This window comes from Camelus dromedarius, chromosome 3, assembly GCF_036321535.1.
Source record: "Camelus dromedarius isolate mCamDro1 chromosome 3, mCamDro1.pat, whole genome shotgun sequence".
Classification (NCBI taxonomy): domain Eukaryota; kingdom Metazoa; phylum Chordata; class Mammalia; order Artiodactyla; family Camelidae; genus Camelus; species Camelus dromedarius.
Genome location: NC_087438.1, coordinates 27,629,657 through 27,650,818, shown reverse-complemented (window position 1 = coordinate 27,650,818; position 21,162 = coordinate 27,629,657). Strand labels below are relative to the sequence as shown.

The 21,162-nt window shown below is 43.3% G+C and overlaps 1 protein-coding gene and 1 pseudogene across 2 annotated transcripts in view; both read left to right on the top strand.

Annotated features, from left to right (window-relative positions):
• Positions 1–14,574: 14,574 nt before the first annotated feature.
• LOC116152402 (U2 spliceosomal RNA) lies at positions 14,575–14,752 on the top strand (annotated as a pseudogene).
• A 3,069-nt stretch (positions 14,753–17,821) lies between these two features.
• DAB2 (DAB adaptor protein 2) overlaps positions 17,822–21,162 on the top strand; it is a 164,502-nt gene continuing 161,161 nt past the window's right edge. For both annotated transcript variants that reach the window (XM_031444388.2, XM_064480268.1), the window contains exon 1: positions 17,822–18,049. The gene's annotated coding sequence lies outside the window, so the exon portion shown is untranslated. The remainder of the gene's footprint in view (positions 18,050–21,162) is intronic.

The window sequence follows — 21,162 nt, the reverse complement described above, 5'->3', positions numbered from 1 at the left end:
TGCTTGTATGTTCTTTAAAAATAGTAAAGTACAGTGGCCTCTTCAATAACCTCTTCCATTTTATTTCCATCCTTGCAGACCCATAAGCAGCCTACATATTATTATTAGGAAGGAGATTCCTTAAAACAAGCAGATCTATTTCCAGGGGAGTTATGAGTTGGCAGGCAGGAAAAAAAAATGCTTTACTACCTCAGGAAGCTGGTGACCACTGGCCAACCAGCTGTAAGCCTAGGATTGATGTATAGGGAAAGAAGCCACCAGATTCCTGGGCTTGTCTCAGATCTCCATGCAAAGAAAGTTAGCACCAGAGGGGAACAGTTTGTCTCAGTGACGCAAGCCTCTTCTGGACAACTGTGAACTGTGGCAGCCCCTCCTGGGGTCACTGAGGTGACAGGCCTGAGCCGCTGGCTGACCTCCTCAAGCACCTGCAGTATCACTGGATTTTGTCCCAGACTCCTCTGGATGTGCTGGTCTCTTCCCAGTACTAGGGGTTCTCAGCCCCCCTCCCCACCCCCGGCCCCATCCCAGGGCCTTACAAGAAGATCACTTGGCTGCCCACAACCAACACTTGGTCTTTGTGTGCAGGTGGGCCCGTGCACCCTCCTGCCTAACATTTGTCTCCTCCCTCCCCCACCTCACACTTATACAGACCAAATCCTCAAGGGCCCAGTGGGGACCTTGGCAGGGAGAAAGGGGTCAAACACACATACTTTGCCTACCATCTTCTCAGAATCCTTGAGAAATCATAGAGTACGCTTTTGTTCTAATTGTTAAGTAGTTTTACTTTGTTCCCACACATTATATGTTCTTTAAGAACAGAAAACTTATCCTTTAGTTCTCTCTTATCTCCCCTCTCTGTTTCATGGTGTTTGGTTTAAATTTGAAATTCAGTAAATATCATCTGCTTCCAGAATCCACTTAGATCCCCTTTACAGGCAATTCCAAGTCATACCTCTAGGTGGGGCATGTGATATACTCCTCTTGCCTGAGAAAAACAGGCCAGGATTCTATCTGAATTTTGATCGCTTCTCAAGTTTGGGATGGATCTGCCTCATGCGAAAGAAGTGGGTAAAAAAATCTCCCTTAAGCCTTAAGAACGTGTTTTTATGGGTGAGGGAGAGAAAGAGTAACTTCCCTGCCCCACACCTCACAGCATTAGCAAAGTGAAATGTTTATTTCAGAAAGTGAAAAGAACAGATGTCAGGAGAAAAAAAAATGTGCTAAGAAAAGATTCTTCAGCCAAGAGTTTATCATCTGGGGTTTTGATTTAAAATTCCACTCAGACACTATTTGTTAAATGCCACTTAAAAAAAAAAAAAAAAAGAGTCCTGCCCCATTCCACCTCCACGACTGGCTGGAAAACATACTTTGGATGCTTCATTGACCTTGGCTGTCCATCTTGTTCCACTGAAATGAACAGGTTATTTTCTTTAAAGGTAAATGCCTGAAACTCTTTTTTTTTAATAGATGCTAATAGATTAGATGAAACTGCTCTCTGTGACCACTACTCAAGGGTTAAAGATCAAAGTTCACACTAGCTTTGTTAAAGTATAACTGGGTGCCTCGCTCAGGGCGGCGTGACGCTGATTCACCCCTAATGCTGCCCTTGGAGGCAGGCAGAATGATGAATCCAGGGGGAATCCTTAATCAACTTTAAAAATTGCCTTCCTCCAACACTGATTAGAAACCCAGAGAACTTTAAATGCGTCTTTCATTTTGGAGAAAAAAGATATAGTGACTCTGGTTAATGAAAGTATGATTCAGATTAGGTAACCAGATAAATGGCACTGAATTTTGCAAAAGAAGTAACTCATGAGACACACACTGAGCTATAGGCGGGAGTGCTTCCTGCCCCGTGTACTTCTGCTTAACCAGGCTTCTCCAGCACAAGCGTCGGCCATGGACCTTTCCACAGGGGTCTGCACCCGAGACTTACCCAGAACGTAAAAGCGCATACACTGATAATGACCCTAGTTAGGAAACTGCAACAGTGTGACCAGTTTCAGTGAGCTTTTTGGGCTGGCTGGGCTGGGAAAAGATGCTGCAGCTGGCAGAGCTCCCACTGTCTGGTTAATTGCCCATTGACGTGCCTTTTTTAGGAGGAAGTGAAGGAGAGACTGGTGGGTAATGTTTGAGATCCTTAGATTATAGGAGAAAGGTTAGAGCCTGCCAGAACCATTTCATTCCTTCCTCCCCAACTAGACTCTTGTAACAGGGCTAGAAGCAGCTAGACCTACTCAAAAGAGACTTAAAAAGGCAAAACTTTAAAGGCTCCGGTGACAAAATATGTCCTGGAGTTTGGAGAAGGCTGAATTCGGGGCTATCTATGCCCTGGAGTCAGCAGTACTGCATGCTAACAGTTTGATTGGCACCTTTGGGAGAATGTGGCAAGATAAGAGTGTCTTCCTAGGTGATTGCAAGGCTGGTGCTCTTATCCTGAGTCAGCTTCATGAAACAGCTAATGTACGCAAGCAAGAGAGGAAAACAGAACAGATGCCATGCAGGGGTCTGAAAATAGCCTAATGATGCTCTAGCATCACTTTGGCCAATTCCTGACAGCGAGCATCCTTCTTCCCTAAGTTAGTAGAAAAACTAATACTTTTTGTTGAGAACTTACCTGCAACAATCACTTAGCAAGAACTATCTCAACTCTTCTTCACAGAAATCCCGTGGTGTGTTAATATTGCCAACCACATTTGATAGGTGAAGAAACTGAGGCCCAGGGAGGATAAATATCCAAGGTCTCACAGCTAATAAGAGGAAGAATTAAGTTTAAACCTGAGCATTTTGATACCAAAGCCCATGGCTGTAGACACTATAACTGACTATTTTTCAAAAGCAGAAATCCCTCATTTATGTAAATGGGTGCTGGATGGAAGTATTATCTTTACTATCTCAGATGGAAAAAAAAAGTACATATGGGGGAAGGGTATAGCTCAAGTGGTAGAGCACATGCTTAGCATGCACAGGGTCCTGGGTTCAATCCCTAGTACCTCCTTTAAAATAAATCAGTAAACACAATTATCTCCTCCTCCAAAAACTTTTTTTCATAAAAATAAAAATCACCACCATAAATTTCTAGGTAAACTACATTAAAAAAAAAGAAGAAGAAAAGAAAAAAAAAATTAAGTGTGACAGAAGCAAAGGTGTAAATAGCACAGGGAACAAAGTGATTAAGTCTGGGTTTATGTACCTCATCAAGGAGATCCCTGCAGGAGATGAAGAAAATGAATGAGATGTTGTCAGGCAAATAGGACTGGAAAGGGGAGTGCAGGCAGAAGGGAAACACGTTCAGTGGCTGGACAGCACTGCACAGCATGACGTGCTGGTGTAACCGGAAGCAGATTGATTTAGCTGGAGTGTAAGTCACAGGTGAGGAAACGAGGCTGGCCAGGTAAACCAGAGTCAGATCTGTTCCGATGGGGACATTGGGAGATGCATGCTCCCTGGTGTGGCGGGAAGAAGCTTTTATCCCATGGACAATGTCAAGTCACTCTAAGGTTCTAGGCATTGGATGTATATGTGTGAGGACGACACTGACATAGCAAGGGTAAGAAACCAAAAATGGAAAACTACTGTGTTGCTTTCCACAGTAGGGTCACTTCAGTTCATTTTGACATTCAACAGTATAGCCATTTCAGAGGAACTCATGCAGCCAGGGGGCATTAAATGGACTCAAGTTCCCTCGAAAAGCCTCACCCATTTCCCTGCAAGGTACTCAGCATAGAAATGGATGCTTTGTCCCTACTCTCCTACAGCTTTGATCCTTCCTCCACCTGATTTCCAGGAATTTAGAACATCGCTGTTGTCTCTTTTTTCAGACTGCTTGTCTGTGATGCATCAAGATACATTTCTCAGTATTTACAAGTGCACTTCAGGATTTCAATAGAGAGTTGACTTTCCTGGTGCAAGTAAGTTGACAATCTTGGAAACCCTCACACTGATTCTAAATAGGGAGCTGAACTCTCTTCACCACTAGCAGGTCAATTTTCTGTTTCACACTAACAAACTTATATATTATATATATATTACATATATAATATACATATACAAATACAGTTATGTATATATAGATGTATATATATCTGTGTATACATGTATATACACATGTATTTTCATTTTATTTTTAAACTTTATTGCAAATTAAAGGAAACCATTATCCTAACATTTTGGGTTTTTTTAACTTACAGGTTAGCAGTGCATAATTAATAGAGTTGTTACAAGACTTAAATGACATGACATACGATGGGCCTCACACAGCCTGACCCAAAGCAGACACTTGCTCACGACTCCACCCTCCTCAGCCCTAACTGATTAAAATTGGAAGTAGGGAACTCCATGCTGTATTCTTCTGGGCAGTGTCAAGCAAAGGATTGAAGTCTATCTGTGAAAAGGAATTTTTTTGTCCTTTGTAATGAGGGAGTTCAGAGATGGCTGGATCCAGGGCCTCAATCAGATCAGGTCTGTTAAAGCCCCTCTTCCCCTCCTTACTCTCCTCCCCCCTCCCCTCCTCTCCCCCTCTTCTTGCCTCCCCTCCTCTTCCTTCCTCAAGGTTGCCTTGATGCTCAGGAGTCTTACTCCCAGAAGTGACAAGGCAGCTCTAAATTTCACCTTTACTAACTGAGCAGTCTCCAAAGGGACTTCTTTCCAAAGCTGCCTCGAGAATGTCCCAAAAGGCTGGTGTGACCCAAAAGCCGTGGAAATCCTGAGAATCACTGGAAAATAATCATCACAACCTCTTGTGTCAGATGGGTGCATTGTGACTAGAATACTGCATGGAATTCTGGTCAACTCCAAGGAAAAGAAATAAGCTGACAAATGTTCCAACAAAGGCAGTTGTTCTGAACAAAGCTGTGCAAAGGACTCTATATTGGGTCATAAAATATAGATTTGATTCTAGCCTAGAAAAATGAGAGCCTCAAGCTTGCACATAGCAAGTCTTTCTATAGGAGAATAAATTAGAAAATCCAATGACCAGTGCCCTTATAAAGAAAGAAAGACACAGAGACACACAGGAGGAAGGAACTCACGTGAGGGCAGAGGCAGAAATCGGAGTGATGTGGCGACAAGCCAAGGAAGTCCAGGAATTGCTGGCAGCCACCAGGAGCTGGGGAGAGGCAGGGACAGATCCTCCCTCAGCACCTCCAGAACCATGAGAAAAAAAATTCCCTTGTTTAGCCATCCAGTTTGTGTTGATTTGTTTTGGCAGCTGTAAGAAGCATATATAGATGACAATATGTTGCAATGAAATGGAAATTAAAATTCTGCCAGAAGATCTTGGTTTCATTCGGTCTGCCTTTTCACAACCCACGGAGAAGCCAGTTATCGGGCTGACAGCTTCCTTTGTCTTATCTGTAAAATAGGAATAACAATACTTCTTCTGTTAGCTTGGAGGTTATAAGAAAACTAAATCAAATCTTTTTTAAGCTACACTGGATATTCCATAGGGCGTTTAGTTGAACTTGAGGGTCTATAAAGATGGATTCTATGGTGAAGTAAGTTTAGAAAATCCTACATTATGACTTTTCTCCAGAAGACTCACAACACAAGTTATTATATAAAAGAAGAAGACTTGTAATTTGGAATCTATTTAGTCTTATTTAACCCAATTTTTTTTCCAAATTTCTTTGACCATGAACTATATCCTTTGAGAGACTCTAATTGATATTTTGTAGATGTTTGCATTGCTTTGGAGCACAGTTTTGGGAAACACTACACTATGCTATTGTAAGACACTCTGTCTTTGGGGGATACACACTTAGGAGTGATTCATGTAGGATAAAATTAGAAACACTTGGGAAATCTGCGGAAAGCATCCACACATCCTCGAGGCAGCTTGCCTGCTTTTGCATCTTGCCCTTGTGTCTTCTGTTGGGTGGAACTGGAAGAGCTGTGCAAATGGAGGAACAGTTTGATAAAATGCATACTCCACCCCCAAGTCCAGGAGCAACAGAAGTTCCTCTGTCTCCAGAAGGATGGCAGGAAAACAAACATCATATTCTGGGCCCCATGACAGACAATTTCACACGAGTCATCTCGCTTCCTTGAACTCTTTGTGGTATTAACACTTGTACCCTAAAACTTACACGTGAAGATGTTTAGGTATAAACATATATTTCCTTTAACACCAAAACCAACTTATAATTACATTATTTATTAGCACTTTTATTGGCAATAGAACATAAAATAGGCCTTTAACAGTTTAGCCCCAAATCTCAGATCATGTATAGTTTGTATTAGAAAAACCCTTTTAGGACTTTCATCTCATTGAACCATCAACTGTCCCAGCAACTCTGGGCTATGAGCTAATTCATTCACTGTCATCACTGTGGGAGTAAAGCAGTAAGAGACACAGTCCTGACTTCCTGGAGCTTGTATCCCAGAGGAAGGAGACTCAGCACAAAGAAAGAAATGGGTGTAAATATATGTCAGGTGAACATAGCACCATGGAGAAAGATTGAGCAGGGAAGTAGAATTGAGAGCAAGGTGAGTGTGTCATTTTATTTTATATACGTGGTCAGAGAAGGCCTCACTGAGCAAGAGACTTTGAGCAGAATCTGTGGGAAGTGCAGGACTAGTCAGGATACCTGGGGAGAGAGAAGAGGGTACCAGGCAGAGGAGACAGCAAACGCAAACAGCCTGCCTGCCATGGGAGAATGCTAGTGTATTCATGGAGCAGCGAGGAAGCCCAGTGTAGCTGGAACAGAGTCATTCGAGGGTATAGAAATAAGAGAGGAAGTCAGCCAATGGAAAGTGGGATGAGGACACAGTAAAGACTTCACAGCACATGACAGTAAGACTTTGACTTGGAATGAATTGAGAAGCAATTTAGAGTTTTGAGCAGAGAAGTGGTGTGGTGTGACTCACATTTACCAACATCATCTACGTGGTGATTATGACTCTGGTGTGGGAGAGAAGACTGTGGGAGCAGGAAGATCAGTTAGAGACTGTTAGTCCAAATTACTCTCCTTGAGAGATGATGGAGGCTCAGACCACGTTATTGTTGTACAGGTGTTGAGAAGAGTGAATGTGTTTTGGAGACAGAGCTGACAGGATTGGCTGATGGATAGCGTGTGAGGTATGAGAGAAAGAGAGGAGTCAAGGAAAAATGTGGAATTTAAACCTAAGCATCTAGAGTGGTGGAGGGTATAGCTCAGGGCAGAGCGCATGCTTAGTATGCACAGCATCCTGGGTTCAATTCCCAGTACCTCCATTAAAAACAAACAAACAAACAAAAAGCCACCTAAGCATCTAGAGAGATGTAGGTCCATTAGATGAGATGAAATGACTAGGTAGGGGCAGGAATTTTTTCCTTTTTTTTTGTTGGGGGTTGGTGTGGTGAGCAAGTGGAGACAGAAGAATCAAAAGTGTGGTTGGGGACAAATTATATTTCATATGCCTTTTAATATTCAAGTGGAGATGCTAAGTAGGCAGTTGGATATACTAATGTGGTGATTAGGATGCAATCCGGGCTTGGAGTCATCTGCTTATAAATGAAACTTAAATCCATGAGATGAGATGAGATCACTCAAGAATTGAGACTGGACAAAGAAGAGTAAAGGGCAGGGGACTGAAACTTGGGGTACCTCAATGTTTGGAAGATCATTTTTAAAATTTATTATTTATTTTTTATTGAAGTAACATTGTATAACTTAAAACATATGTTTCACATGAACATTATTGTTCTACCATTATACACCTTACAGCGTTCTCACCACCAAAAATTTTAGTTTCCATCCATCACCATACAGTGGATCCCATTACCTATTTCCCCTTCCCCATCTGGTAACCACTAATCTGTTCTCTGTTTCTATGTGTTTGTTTTGTTGGATTTGTCCTTTTATTTGTTTTTGTTTTTTATATTTCACATATAACTGAAATCATAAGGTCTTTGTCTGAGAACATCTGACTTACCTCTCTTAGCATAATACCCTCAAGGTCCATCCTTGAAAATAGAAGATCATTTTTATACATGAGGCTCAAAGAGATATGGTACCTTGGCTTGGGTGGCATGGCTGGAAAGTGAGCAAGCCACCGTACTTTATCAAAGGCAGTGAAGTTCCTCATCATTTGGCACATTTATTCTCCTGTCATGGAAAAGACAGGTTAGCAGGGAATCTGGAAATGCTGTTCCTGCCTCCTGAGGAGGAGGTAAAAATGAGAGGATGCTAATGAACCCTGGTGAACTGGCAAGAACCGATATTTTAATCATACTGATTTCACTAGGCATATAAAGCCAGATAGTCTTTTGACTTCTTGGGGTACAGAAGAAAAGCTATAGATTCAAGATCATAAACATTATGTACCATATTCTGCACTATATGCAGTCATGGATTGAGTGCTACTCCAACAGGCACTTTGCTAATCATTTCTATGCTGGATACTTTCCATGCTCTCTGTATCCACTCTCCATCCTGGTCACCATCTCTGCTCTGTGCCCGGAGATACTGATCAGTGGACCACATCAAGTGACTCCCTTATTCTCTGTTCTACACAACCATCCTTCCAGATTGCAGTCCTCATCTTCTCCACTCCTTTCCACTCCCTTAGGCCTCTACTGCTCACCTGCGGACAAGGTACTCAAGATTGTGCTGCCTCCCCTACATCCTACCCACAACTTCATAAATTGCCCCTTTCTTAAGTTCTCTTCAAATTACCCCTATTTGAGTGTCTTACCTTTTCCATTGGGAAACTTGAGTAACATAGCTGTAGAATGTTGTCTCCTTAGCCGTCCCTCCTTCACCACGTCACTATGATGTAGGTATAATCCCCATTTTACAAATGAGAAAAGAGGGCATTTGCCTGAATTCACACAAAAAGGGGTGGAGTCTGGATTTGAGCCCAAGTTTGTCTGACTCCAACGCCATGCTCTCAAACATTTCGGTATATTGCAACCAGAAAGCTATTCCGATCAATAGTAACTGTACAACCTTAAGCAGTTATGTAGTTATAAATAAATCAATCCACAATGTCTTAAAAAGTAAAAAAAAAAAAAAAAAAAATCACTCATTATATGCCAGCATTTCATAAGCATGAGCTCATTTGGTGCTTACTTTAACCCCGTCATCATCACCATCTCAGAGTTAAGGAAAGTGAAGCTCATCCTCTAAATATTCCTAAAGGAAAGAGCTTTCACAGAAAAGCCTCAGTGAGCAATCTGACTTTTATTAAAGACACAAGGGTAACACACAGGGAGAGGAATGTCCATATACTCCGTTGCAAACAAATTAATAACTTCCTAGTACTGTTTTTCTTCAAAGCTCCTTCTGCTCTGCCATCTGTGAGCCGCTAGCTTTTTTCCCTCCCCTGATCCCGAGCTGTACTCTGACCATCTCATTCTCTTCTCTCCCAGGTGCCCTCCCTGCTCCAACATTTTCTGTACTTTTCCCATTTGCACAAATATCACTGTTCTATTCCAAATATATACCCCAAAGTGCACACTTCAACCCATCCTGGTTTGGATTGTGGGTGAGCCTTCTCTTTAGCATAATCTAACTTCTTAAGAGAGTAGTTAGAATTATCAATCATGTATTATCTATCTATCTATCTATCTATTTATCTATCTATCTATCATTCTCTATCTAGGTATGAATTTTTGTTTATCTATGGATGTATTTTCAACTAATCAATAGTTAGTCTCCTGAACAGTGTAGAGTGAGATTTAACTTCCAAACTTACAAGTTGTCCTGCAGTGATTTCATGGATGCTGTCTGAGGATAAAGAGAAATGAAAAAAAGAAAGAGGGAGAGATTTAGCATTTATATAATTCCTCAAGGTCACAACCAACAAATGGCAGAGCTGGAAATGAATGCTCCAAAGTCTGTGTTAACTCTTTCATTATATTGCAGTGAGAACACATAGGCACAAAATGTTTTTTTCCTCATTGACAAGGAAGAAAAATATTGTCATATTTAATATACAAGTTAGTTTTAAGCATTTTGAACAGATTATACTTCTCTGCCTGGAATGCCATAAAACTGACCACAACTTCCTGCATGTTTGTGGACACTGCATGCTGATTATTTCCGTGGTCAACATCTTTAGTAAGCAAAGGCAGATCAAGGTTTGGCCGTCGGGCTCTTCTATGCATTTGACAGTTATTGTGACTTGCCAATCGCTGATCAACAAACCAGGATTTTCTGAGGACCCATCTCGTGCCCAGCCCTGAGCTGGGAAACCTTGCATGGGATATTTAAAATATGACTTATGTTCTCATTTTCTGCCTTTAAGAAACATACAGCTGGGGAGTCAAGACAGAATATATAAAACAACCATTTGCAGTATAAGATAGTACATGCTTGTGTGTCAAATTTCATGTGTGACTACAAACATCAAAGGAGAGCAAAGTGGTTCGGCGTGTTCATGGGTGTTCATGGGGGAGCTGGGCTCACATCCTTGTTGATGGAGCTCTGGTTCCTCTCTTTCTGGTTTCAGGAGACTAATTACTAGAGGTTAATCATTAGCTACCAATCTTTCAGTCCAACATTCTTTTGAAAGAAATTTGAAGTGAAAATGGTGACTTTCTAAAGGTAGTAATTGTCTTAAACAATGTTTCCCAACTAGTGCAGAGAGGTTCTTGCCATTTGAGGTGTCTGAAGGTGGTTAATCAGAACAGGTGCCTCTTGAAAGCTGCTTCCGTGGTTCACCTAGATCATTGGTCATTCCTCAGCAGAATTCTTAGAATCTCAGCTCTCTTTAGACTGCTCCACAATCAAGGGTCCCCAGGCTATAAAGAAGGCACACCAGATTTCCCCCAAGTCTCCTCCTCAGCTCCCCACTCAGCTCTGGGCTTGGTTCCTTCCAGTGATAATGTTCAGGCAATACAAAATGATCAATCCAAAGTTTTTGTGGGTCCAGGCCTTTCAGACCCTGCCCATGCCTCGTGGGTGGCCTGTTAGGGTCATGTAGCATGTTTGACTCAGTACAGAACTACGTGCCTTCGAGTCCTAGTTCGCAATCACAAGCTCTTACAGGGTCACCAATGGAGAAACGATTGTGGGAGAGAAAAGAAACTATTTTCTTTTTTCTAGTGTTACTCCTAAACCTTTTCCCCTCTATTCTTGATGAATCCTTCTGCTGACCCAAAAAGTAGAGTCATCCTGCCAATTCCTCCCTAAGTAGCCACCACTTGGTTTGCTCCAGGTGCCTGACCCGGAAATCTGAATATGTATGAGAAAGTCTAAACACCTAGGTGGGTGGGGGGCGGTTGAAGAGTAGGGTCCACTCCTCTGTGTTGGTCAGATGGTGTCAATATCACAGATTGCTGGTACATTTATAGAAAAAAAATCAACATGGACTGGGTAAAGGGATATTTTGGGTCTCCTTTAAAACTCAAAGCAATAACATAGACCCTGGCAGTCAAGGTTCAAAAGACCAGCAGCATAATTAGTCTGTTAGAGTCTCAGCAGTTCGTATTATTTAGGGATTTAAGGAAAGGCATTGAAATGCCATAAACATAATCCACAAAATAAAGTTTTTGGAGCTCTTTGTTTTGAATTTTGTTTTTCTGTCTTTAAAGAAACCAGGCCCTGGCCTTTATGAGTCTCTCTATAGGGAGGGATTCCATTTCAGAAGCTTGGGTTTTAAAGAAATATATAAACCAGATTTAAAGAAATAAATAAACCACACTGAGGTCTCACCAAGAGGTGATGTTTAGAAGCTGATTGTGTCTGAAGTAAGCAGGGAATTGGGGCTGAGACCACTAGCATTCACTAATTTTCATAGACAGGTGGCAACAACCCATGTGGTGTGACTTCTGGAAGACTGTGGGGCACACATCCTTTCCTAAAATCAATCTTCCATGCTTTGCTACTGTTTTAAAAGTCACGACTTGTTTTAAAGTAGTGATTTTCTGAGTGTGTTTCCTGATGCCCAGGCTTCTTTATCAGTGCCTGTGGGGCTGTGGAGGAATCCAGGCGGGTGGTCTCCGGGACCACACTCTTGCTTGATTCCCATTTATTCGTATTTTATTTGTTGAAATATCTACAAGCAAATGGATTGAAATATTTAGTTTGTAAAAAGGGTTTTGCTAAAAAGTAAAAACAAGAACAATAAACCATCAACAAATTTAGGAAGATTCTGAGTCAAGTGGTGACTTTCAATTGACAGTGTATGAACCTGCCCAGTGCCGTGTGGGGAAAGAAGACGAGAGAGAGCCTTCACTGCAGTCACCCAGCTCCCTTAGCAGAGAGCAGGGCTCTGAGGATGGCAACCCCATGTCTAAAGGATGAGGTGGGGGTGGGGATGGGGATGGGGATGGGGAGGACTGGGACGGGTTAGATGTCCAAAAGGAATGAGGAAGACTAAGGAAGGCCAAGTCCCAGGGAGGTGACACATTTTAGGGACTTGGTAGTGTACACTGCGTAAGAACATGGAGATTTCTACAGAGGATCCTAAAAGGGGCAGAGAATGTTGAAAAGAGGTGATAACATAGAGCTGAAGAGTCAACTGAAATGCCATGTAAACAACTTCAGACAGCAAGTGAGGGGAGACGCCTAAGGTCAAGATGCAGATTTCAAAGGAGTTTGCTCAATACCAGGTACATGATTTGGGACCGTCACCCACTTCAAGGGTATAGATTCCCCAAATTAGAAACAAAAAGGAAGATTTGGGGGGGAGGGGTAGGAGGGTATAGCTCAGTGGGAAAGTGTATGCTTAGCATGTACCAGGTAGGTCCTGGGTTCAATCCCCAGTAACTTCATTTAAAAAATAATAAATAAATCTAATTACCCCCCAAATTTTTTTAAAATGAAAAAAAGGAGGAAGATTTAAGATAAAGTTGTAGATAGAGAAAGCTGTTCTGTGAGTTTTACACACCTCCTCACTTGGAGTCTCGCAGGAGGGGTTTCAAAGGAGAGCGCTCAGAGTACCTGCTTCTGTTGCCTGAGTTTAGGAAGGTCCCCTGACAAATGCCAATGGCCTTCCGGTGCTCTGGGAGCAGGGGGAACTGCAGCTAGGAAATAGTTTTGCTCCCCTCTGACTGCAAGTCAAGATCTGTGACACCAAAAGCCAAGTAGAGACTCCTGGTAAGGGATGCCCACCTGGGGCCCTTTTATGTACCATCCTAAAGACGTGCCTGAAAGAACTTTTGCCAGAGGACAAGGGGTTTGGGACTGCAAGGATCTGGGTAAAATGAAGCACCAGAAAATCAGAGGCTGAAGGGTGATCAGAACAATAGGTCAAAGGTGAGGAGAACTGTTGTCTGGTACCGTCTGAGGGGCCAAGCAGGATGGGAGTCTGGAGGACTATCTGTGAGGCTCTGAGAGCAAAAAGGCAGCTCACAGGCATGACAACTAAGCAGATTTTTTCGTTCCCCTTTATCTGTCTTTTCTTTCCTGTCTTCAGCCCCAGAGTCAGAAACAACAGCCACTGAGTAACAGGGAAGATTGCCAAGGACGGAAGAAGCCATCACACCCTTTTCTCCAGAGGCAGGCCTGTCCATTGCTGGCGCTAGTGAATGAAGGACAAGCCTTATCTGTGAATGCAAACTGTAGTGCTAATTCATATATTATGACTGAAGATGTTAATTTCTGAAATAAGACTTAAGAGATGTGGGGGTCTCTTTTGATAAATTTAGAATGACCAGAAATGTCATAGTGCTTGACAGTTTTCTTCCAAAGGTGGAAAAAAAATCTTCCACAGTGAATTCATCCTAAAGTGACCATGGTGGGGAAAAATGCCTTTTAGTTATAAGCCCATTAACCAGGCTTGTTTATTGCACCAGTTAAAAGTGCTTATAGGATAGCTGATCCCACCCCAATGAGATGTCCAGGGCAGGTCTTGACCTTGAGCTGAAAAGTAAAATGCCACACATGGCAGTCAGGGGGACAGTGATCAGTGGAAGGATTCACGGAGGATTTGGGAGGTTGATTGTATGGTTGCTTGTTTGCTGTCTTTTAGTTTTTCCTTGCAGATAGTATTCAGCCTAGAAAGTCTTTTGATTTCAGCACATGCCAGCATTCTATGTGACCCCACCTACTACAGTAGAAAGAAAGGCTATCTTGAGTATTCAGACCATACATACAGACATATCTGTATATCATACCATGTATTCATCTCTCTCCATATATATACATATCACGTGGCTGTGAGCTACTTGATTTTATATATTTATATATGTATAAATATATATGTATATAAAGATCTATACTTACTTGTTGGGTTTTTTTGTTTTGCTTCATTTTTTTTAAATGGACCCAAAGAGAAAGTTAAGGGAATGATGCTTGATTTACAGGGAGATAGAAGGCAATGGTCTACTTACCCTAACTCTAAAAGTCTTTCTGTTTTCTTTTCTTTATTTGGTTTTTGGGATCGGGGAAGAGTAGTTTGTCTCCTTTCAAAATACCAACTCTCTGAATCTGTCCTTATTCACTTCTCTCAGTAAGACCATGGACAACTTCTCAATAATGGGAAACACAGTCACAGAAAAAGAAAGAAAAAAATTAATCTCAGGGGAAAAAGAGATCCATATCCACATTCAAGGACCAAAACAAAAGGCACAATGTAACAAGACATCATCTATTCGACACAGCAGAAATCAGGACTGGAAAATGGTTCAAGAAATACATGAGAAAAACTGCTTCTCGGCCTCTTGGCTGAGATCAAGTGTAGTATCTAGTCTCATGGGTTTACTATCTGATAGGTTCTCTATCAGAGGACAATATACTCAGTGATTTTTGGAGCAGAAACTTGCTCCATCCACTCCATGCATGGACTTAGTACTGCAGCACCTCCAGGAATGGGTGCACCCCCTCTCATCACATTGGTTGCAAACAGCACACTTTCTCTGCTTCTCTTCATCACTCTGCTTCTTCCCGGGAAGGTCCTTCTCTTCGGCGCTGAGCAAGTGAGGGGTGCGGCTTTTCTCTGCTTTCCCTCGAGCTTTCCCGCAGCCTCTGCCCCCTGTACCATCCCGGGCAGAACTGTCTGGGTTTCCTTTTCTTCCCTTTTCTGGCCTCACTAGCGTGACTTGCAGCAAGTTAATGGCTCTCCTTAGTTTGAGTATGGTGTTGACCTCGGCGGGTTTTTAGCGAGGGACTGGTGAGTGTCTTCGTTATTCCCACTCTGTGCCACAGCTGTGGTTTGCCAAGGCTCTTTACCGGGGCGCTTAGAGTTGCAACACCCCCAAATCTGGGAACAGGCTTTATCCGACTCTGCCTTGCTGGTGGCTCCAGGTAACACTGCTGAAGTAGGTGGCGGGCAGAAGCTTCAGCTGCCTTCCAGGCTCCATGCCCTTCACGAGTTCAAACTCAGCTAACCACCAGCTGTTTATACCTTCAATGGTCTGCCCCTGCCATCCTGCCCCTGGGGGTGCCTGTGGTCACCAGAAGCCCGGGCCTCCCAGCTCTCCCACGTTTCTAGTCTCTTACCCCATCCTCCTCTCTTCCTCCACAGGTGTCAGACTGTGGTGTGAAGATTCCTGCCACTCTCTGCTACTTCCTCCCCTTTTATCCTTTACAGGTTTTTCGCCCACAGTAAGCTGTTTTAATTTTACCCAATCTTAAGGTATTCAAACAGACACAGTTGGTACAAACCAACATCTAGAACACCTAGATCCTGTACAGCCATATCTGGTACATAGTACATGCTCAATAAATAGCACTTTTTGTTATTAGCAAATAGAGAGCTAGGTAGCATAAACATGAATGTTTGTGGGAATTCAGAGGAAGGAAAAATCATTTCAAACCAAGACAGTCAAAGATTTCATACATGGGATAGATTTAGAGCTAGCTAGAAGAATCAGTAAAGTGAGGTTTGTTGAACATTGGGGACAGACAGTTTGAGCTAGAAAGAATAATGAAAGCAGAAACACATAGGCTGGGTACTGGAGGTGCTTCCAGATTGGCTGGAGTTGTAGGCTGCATGTGCTGTTGTAATGCAATGTAAGTCTAGAGAAATAGATTGAGGAGAAACTGTGGAGTGCATTGATATTAATCAGCTTTGCTACTGTACCAAGCAAATCCCAAACTCCAGTGGCTTACAGAAGCCAACATTTGTTTCTCATTTGTGTTACTTGTTGGTGGCTGCAATGGCTCCGGTATCACATGTCTTCTCCTCTGATTCTTTGAATCAGACTGAAGGATCTGCTTCAACTTGGGAAACCTTGTTTCCCAAGGGACAGGCCCAGCAGAAACATACAATGGCTTTTGAAGCTTCTGCCAAAGACAAGAAAGACATCTATCATGTCTGCTCATATTCTATTGGCCAGAATAAATCATACGACCAAGCCTGATGTCAGCAGAGCAAAGAATACCCCTCCAGCACAGGAGGCACCAGAAGTCATTGCCACAGACGAGGATGTATAATCCTTTGTCAAGAAAGAGGGCTAACTAGTTGGTAACAATAAATCAGTCTACCATAGGTAAGAAATTATTCAGTTGGCCAAATATAAACATTTTATATTCTTCAGTAGGCCAGTGGCATCATCAGGGTTGCCTTTGGGTATGAGCTGGATCTGGAATGGGAGAGCATGGAGAAGGATGATACTGCATTGGTCCAGGCAGGAGATGTTGAAAAGCAGGCTAAAGCCACAACAGCTGGAGTTAACTGTGCCCTCTCTTCCAGGACCCAGCTCTCCAGTCTTTGTCCTGAGACCTACACAAGCAGATGGAGAGGAAAATCACTTATTAAAATGAGGACCAGTGGGGTCACCTTGTAAGTATCTGGATACAGAGGAAGGCAGGGCCAGTTCTCAGATTAGGCCTCAGAAAACTCTGAAAGAGAAGTTGAATTAATGTTCAGAGCTCACTCTTCTCCTTGTACCTGTCCTCTCACAGAATGCCACAATTTCCATCCCTACTGGCCAAGCCCCAGCTCCAGTGCTCTCATTTTGTCCCCAAGATACCCAAGTTTTGCCCACAAGATGCCCTTTTCCCACCTGTGATCACTCACAGGCCCTCCCAGGCCTTCCGAGGCAACACCCACTGCCTCTGGCCTGACCCTTCTCCTTCAGCCCACCTTCTTCAAAGAACCACTTCCCTGTCATCTGTATCCTCAGGGCCTGGCTAGGTAACTGGCTCGCTGTTCTCCCAAAAATACTGTTCGCTATAAAATGTTACCTTCCTCTCCTGAAATGTTGAGATTTTAAATGAATGATGCCTTAGATAGAGAACAGCTTCACCTCCAAAAAGCAGTCTCTTATATAAGCCAGTTGAAGGACATATTCTTAAGCAAGGAAACCAGTTAGGAGCAGGTCTTAAACCAGAGCACACAGGCAAGTTCTGGTGTGTTCATAACCCATCTCGGCCCCTTCCTAACAGAGTGTGTGGAGTGTGTAGACTGTGTCACATACTGTTTCCTGGTCTGTACCGGGTGCAGTTTGACCACATGGCACCCAACACAGCGTCCTGTTGTCCTATAAGTGCACTTTAATGAGAGTAGTAGATTTAGAGCCAGAGACCAATGCTGAACATTCCAGCACGTGTAACGATCATGCTGCGTGCTGCAAAACCTCTGGCCGGTGTCAGTTCATTGGCTCTAATCCTCTCATACCCATAGACAAACTTTCTAAGTCACTGTTTGTGATGAGAGTAGAAAGGAAGGTCGTGCCAGAGGAGAGGGTGATCCCAGAGCAACACTGGTTTGGTAAGTCAGTCTGGCTTCATCTTGAGGGGAAAGATCTCTTCCACCCACCAGAGCATCAGAGCCCTGGTTTTTTAACTCAACGATTCTAACAACATCTGCCCCTTAGGTGAATAAATAACCTGGCCTTCCTAGCAGTGACATCAGGTCACACGCTAATCTTCATCGCACCATCTACTACAGGCACAGAGAGGCAAAGGCCTCCTCTGACCACCGATCCCAGATTTTCTGCTCTGATAAGCAGCGCGTCCAGTTGGACCTGAAGATACATCGCCTGCGGCCAGTTGGTCCTGAGCCACTGCTGAAGTCGTGCAACAGCTATCGATCGAGCAAGGCCGAAAGACAAGTCACCCAGAGGCCTGGTTACTCCGTGGCTTGGTGGCCTCACTGCCACATCCCTGCCACCGTGCCCAGGCTTACCTTCGGCCCCAGGTTCCCTTCTGCGGCACAGAGAGACAGCCACTGACAGGTAAGTCAAAAGGCATCTGTTAATGAATAAATTTTGCCAAGTTTGAGAGCAATGAGGCGACAGAACAGGGCAAGATGGAGAAACCTGAGCTGACAGAGGCAGGGAGGCTTGGCTGACTTGGCAGATGACAGGTTTTGTTACAGATTTTTAAAATAATGTTGCTTTAAGGACAGAAAGAAAGCCAAGTCAAGAAACATCAACAGTAAGTTTTCCTCCTCCCCTCACCCCCCAAAGATACGCTGAAGCCAGGTTTAATTTTATGTCAGGAAAGAATTCCCTCCTGAGACTTTCCTGGCTGTGGTTCAGTTGAGGATAATGTTTTCCAGCCATGTTTCCAGAGTCCCTCAAAGATTGTAAGGAAAACGGCAAACAGTCATGAAGCCTTTGCTCTGAAGCAGCAGGGGGAGCTGTTATGATAAAGAAACTGGGTGCTTTCTTTTTGTACAGGTGTGATTGCTGAAATTCAGTTAACATTCTATACATTTTATTTTCTGGACCAGGGAGTATCTAAAGAATAAAATATTCACAGATGCTAGCAGTTTTTATACCTCTGATTTTATGCGCAGACTTCATGTTGTATTTTACATCAAAAGGGAAGAAGTTGCCAGCATCTGCAAAGCATAAGCATTTTCCATGATTACTTCCATCACCATGTAATAAAGCATATCATACTATATACTGCAATCCCAAAGTCCCTGATGGAAGTGGACATTTAAAACTGAACTTCCAGGGCATAAAAAAGAGCCATTGTAACAACCTTACCAAAATTTACCTACCCTTACCATATATGGTGTATCAGTACTGCCCAGTTTACTTCTGTCCAGTAATTCTGGTTTCCAGATTACTTGGGCCCATTTGAAAATTGAGAGGAAGGGAGGCTAGATTCCCTGATTATCATTAGAAATAGTCCTTACTCCATTTCTTATTGGGCTGTTTTGAAATCCAACGTTAAAACACACAATGCGGCTTCACACAGTTAAGGATTAAATGACTGGGTTACTTATTACTATATGTATATACTATACTGTCAGTATATGTTACTATGAAAATGTTAACACATTTTAGCTAATTCTCATGGCTGCCTACCTCTGATTACTTGGTTCCTTCTAGCATTAACAGAACCCTTATGTATAGAACCTTCTGAAGTTAAAATTTGACAATTACTGGTGTTTCTCATACACATTTCTGTGATTGTTACTTATCGATTGTTGTCAAGGATGCCCCCGGGGGTAGTAATATAGGCTTCCGGGGAGAGCTGGCTAAACGGAATGCTGAAGTTAAGGGAAACTGAGTCCCAGAGAAGAGGGAGGTAGTGGGGAATTGGCTGGAACATAAAGGATTCAGGAGAAGAGGCATCTTTCAGAGGAAGTTGAAAATCAAAGACCTCTTTGGACAGGTGTATGGGTGACACAATACCTTAAAGACTAATATAAAATGGTCCAAGGAATTCCATTACAGCAAAGTGCCTCAGGTTTTCAGAGAGATTATGGGAAAATGACCTGAGAAGGCAAGAAATTGGCCAGAAAATAGTGTCAGCAAACAAGCAACGTGCTGTGCAACATAAACGTACCCAGTGAAGGTGCCGGTGTTGAGAGAACAGAGAGAGAATTCGACAGAAGTAGCTCAAGAATGGGCTAGCCTTCCCGCAGAAGCATTTCAGAAGAAATTCCTGTTAACATCCTGTAATACCATGAAATACTTCGCATTTCTGCTTTTGAGAGAAGAACAAACATATCAGCTGTTTCCAAATAGGGCTGGCTTACATAATATACCTCCTGATGTCCTCATCGGCAGGGTTGTCATTGGTTCCAGAAAGTTCCAGAGCATCCTGTGACCGGTTAGGCACTCATTCTAAGCTGTGATCTGAACAGGAGCTGCCATCTGCTTCACTTCATTTTATCCTATGAGCCCCTTTGGGTCAGAACAAGACCGTGCATTTCTGCATGTCCTCCATGGGGACCCCTGACCATGTTCTGATCCCCAGTGTGTCCACTGGGGATATAGTGAATGGTGTTACCTACTGGATTCAGGGGTAAATCAGTGATGGGAGGTTTGTTGTGATGGTGGTTTGGGGTTGAATTTTGTTCTTTCTTTGCAGAGTGTCTATGAATTTGAATAGGTTTCCATGTGTACCTAAATTATAAAGCAGTGTTAACACAACAAGAAATATGAAGCCTTTGTGTTTCTAAATCTTTCTTCCTAATTGTACTCTATCAAGTATTAATTCTCTTCTAGGCAGTAGATCTCTTCAAGCATCTGAGGCAGCTCCATAATTTTCCAGGTGCCTTCAGTTATTAAGCCTCAGTCCAGTCAGTCATTAAACATGAGTTTGTCCTCACCTTCCCCCTCCTCCACTTTACCTAGGCATAGTGTGAACTGACCCGCTGCCTGACTGGAGGGCTAGCTCAGAGGCACCGCCACCTCGTGCCCCCTCGCAGGATTTCTGTTCCAGGATGCTGGGCTGGGAGGGGAGACAGGCAACGGGGCAGATACCATGCTAACGGGCCCCTGCCGTGATGGCTCTCTCGGCGAGGGCTGCTTCTCCCTTGACGAGCCTGGGCTGTTGATGCCCTCTGTGAGGCAGGCCTCCAAATTCTGGCTTCTCTCTGGGGACTAGCGGGATGAGTCCTGGGAGCCCCAGTGATGAGGAAGTTGGAAATCCAGCCAACCTTTTCGAGCCCCTCAGCCCTTGCCGTTGGCCGTATACTCCACAGCCCTCTGCAGCCAGAGTGAGGTGGGGAGACTCTTGGAATGGGGGTGGAGCAACCTCAACCCCATTCTAAGTGGCATCCACTTAACCCACAGAAGTCTCCCATCTTGGCCCTTAAACTGAGTGTCCCCAGTTTAACACTGCCCCCCTCTAGCCTCTCTCTTACCAAGACTCATCTCCCCTGCTTTCCTGATGTGCAGGTACACTCACAAGCCCTTTTCTTCAACAAATGCCCAGCCAGGAAGCCAAACGATATAGCAGCCCTTGTGAACAATTCTATTGGAACCCCAAGGAGGTTAAGGGAGAAAGACTGGGAACCCTCATTTCCATTCCCCAGGGGAAGCGGAGGGAATTCCCTCTCATCTCACACCCACTGCATTCTAATGACCCTTGGATTTACCTC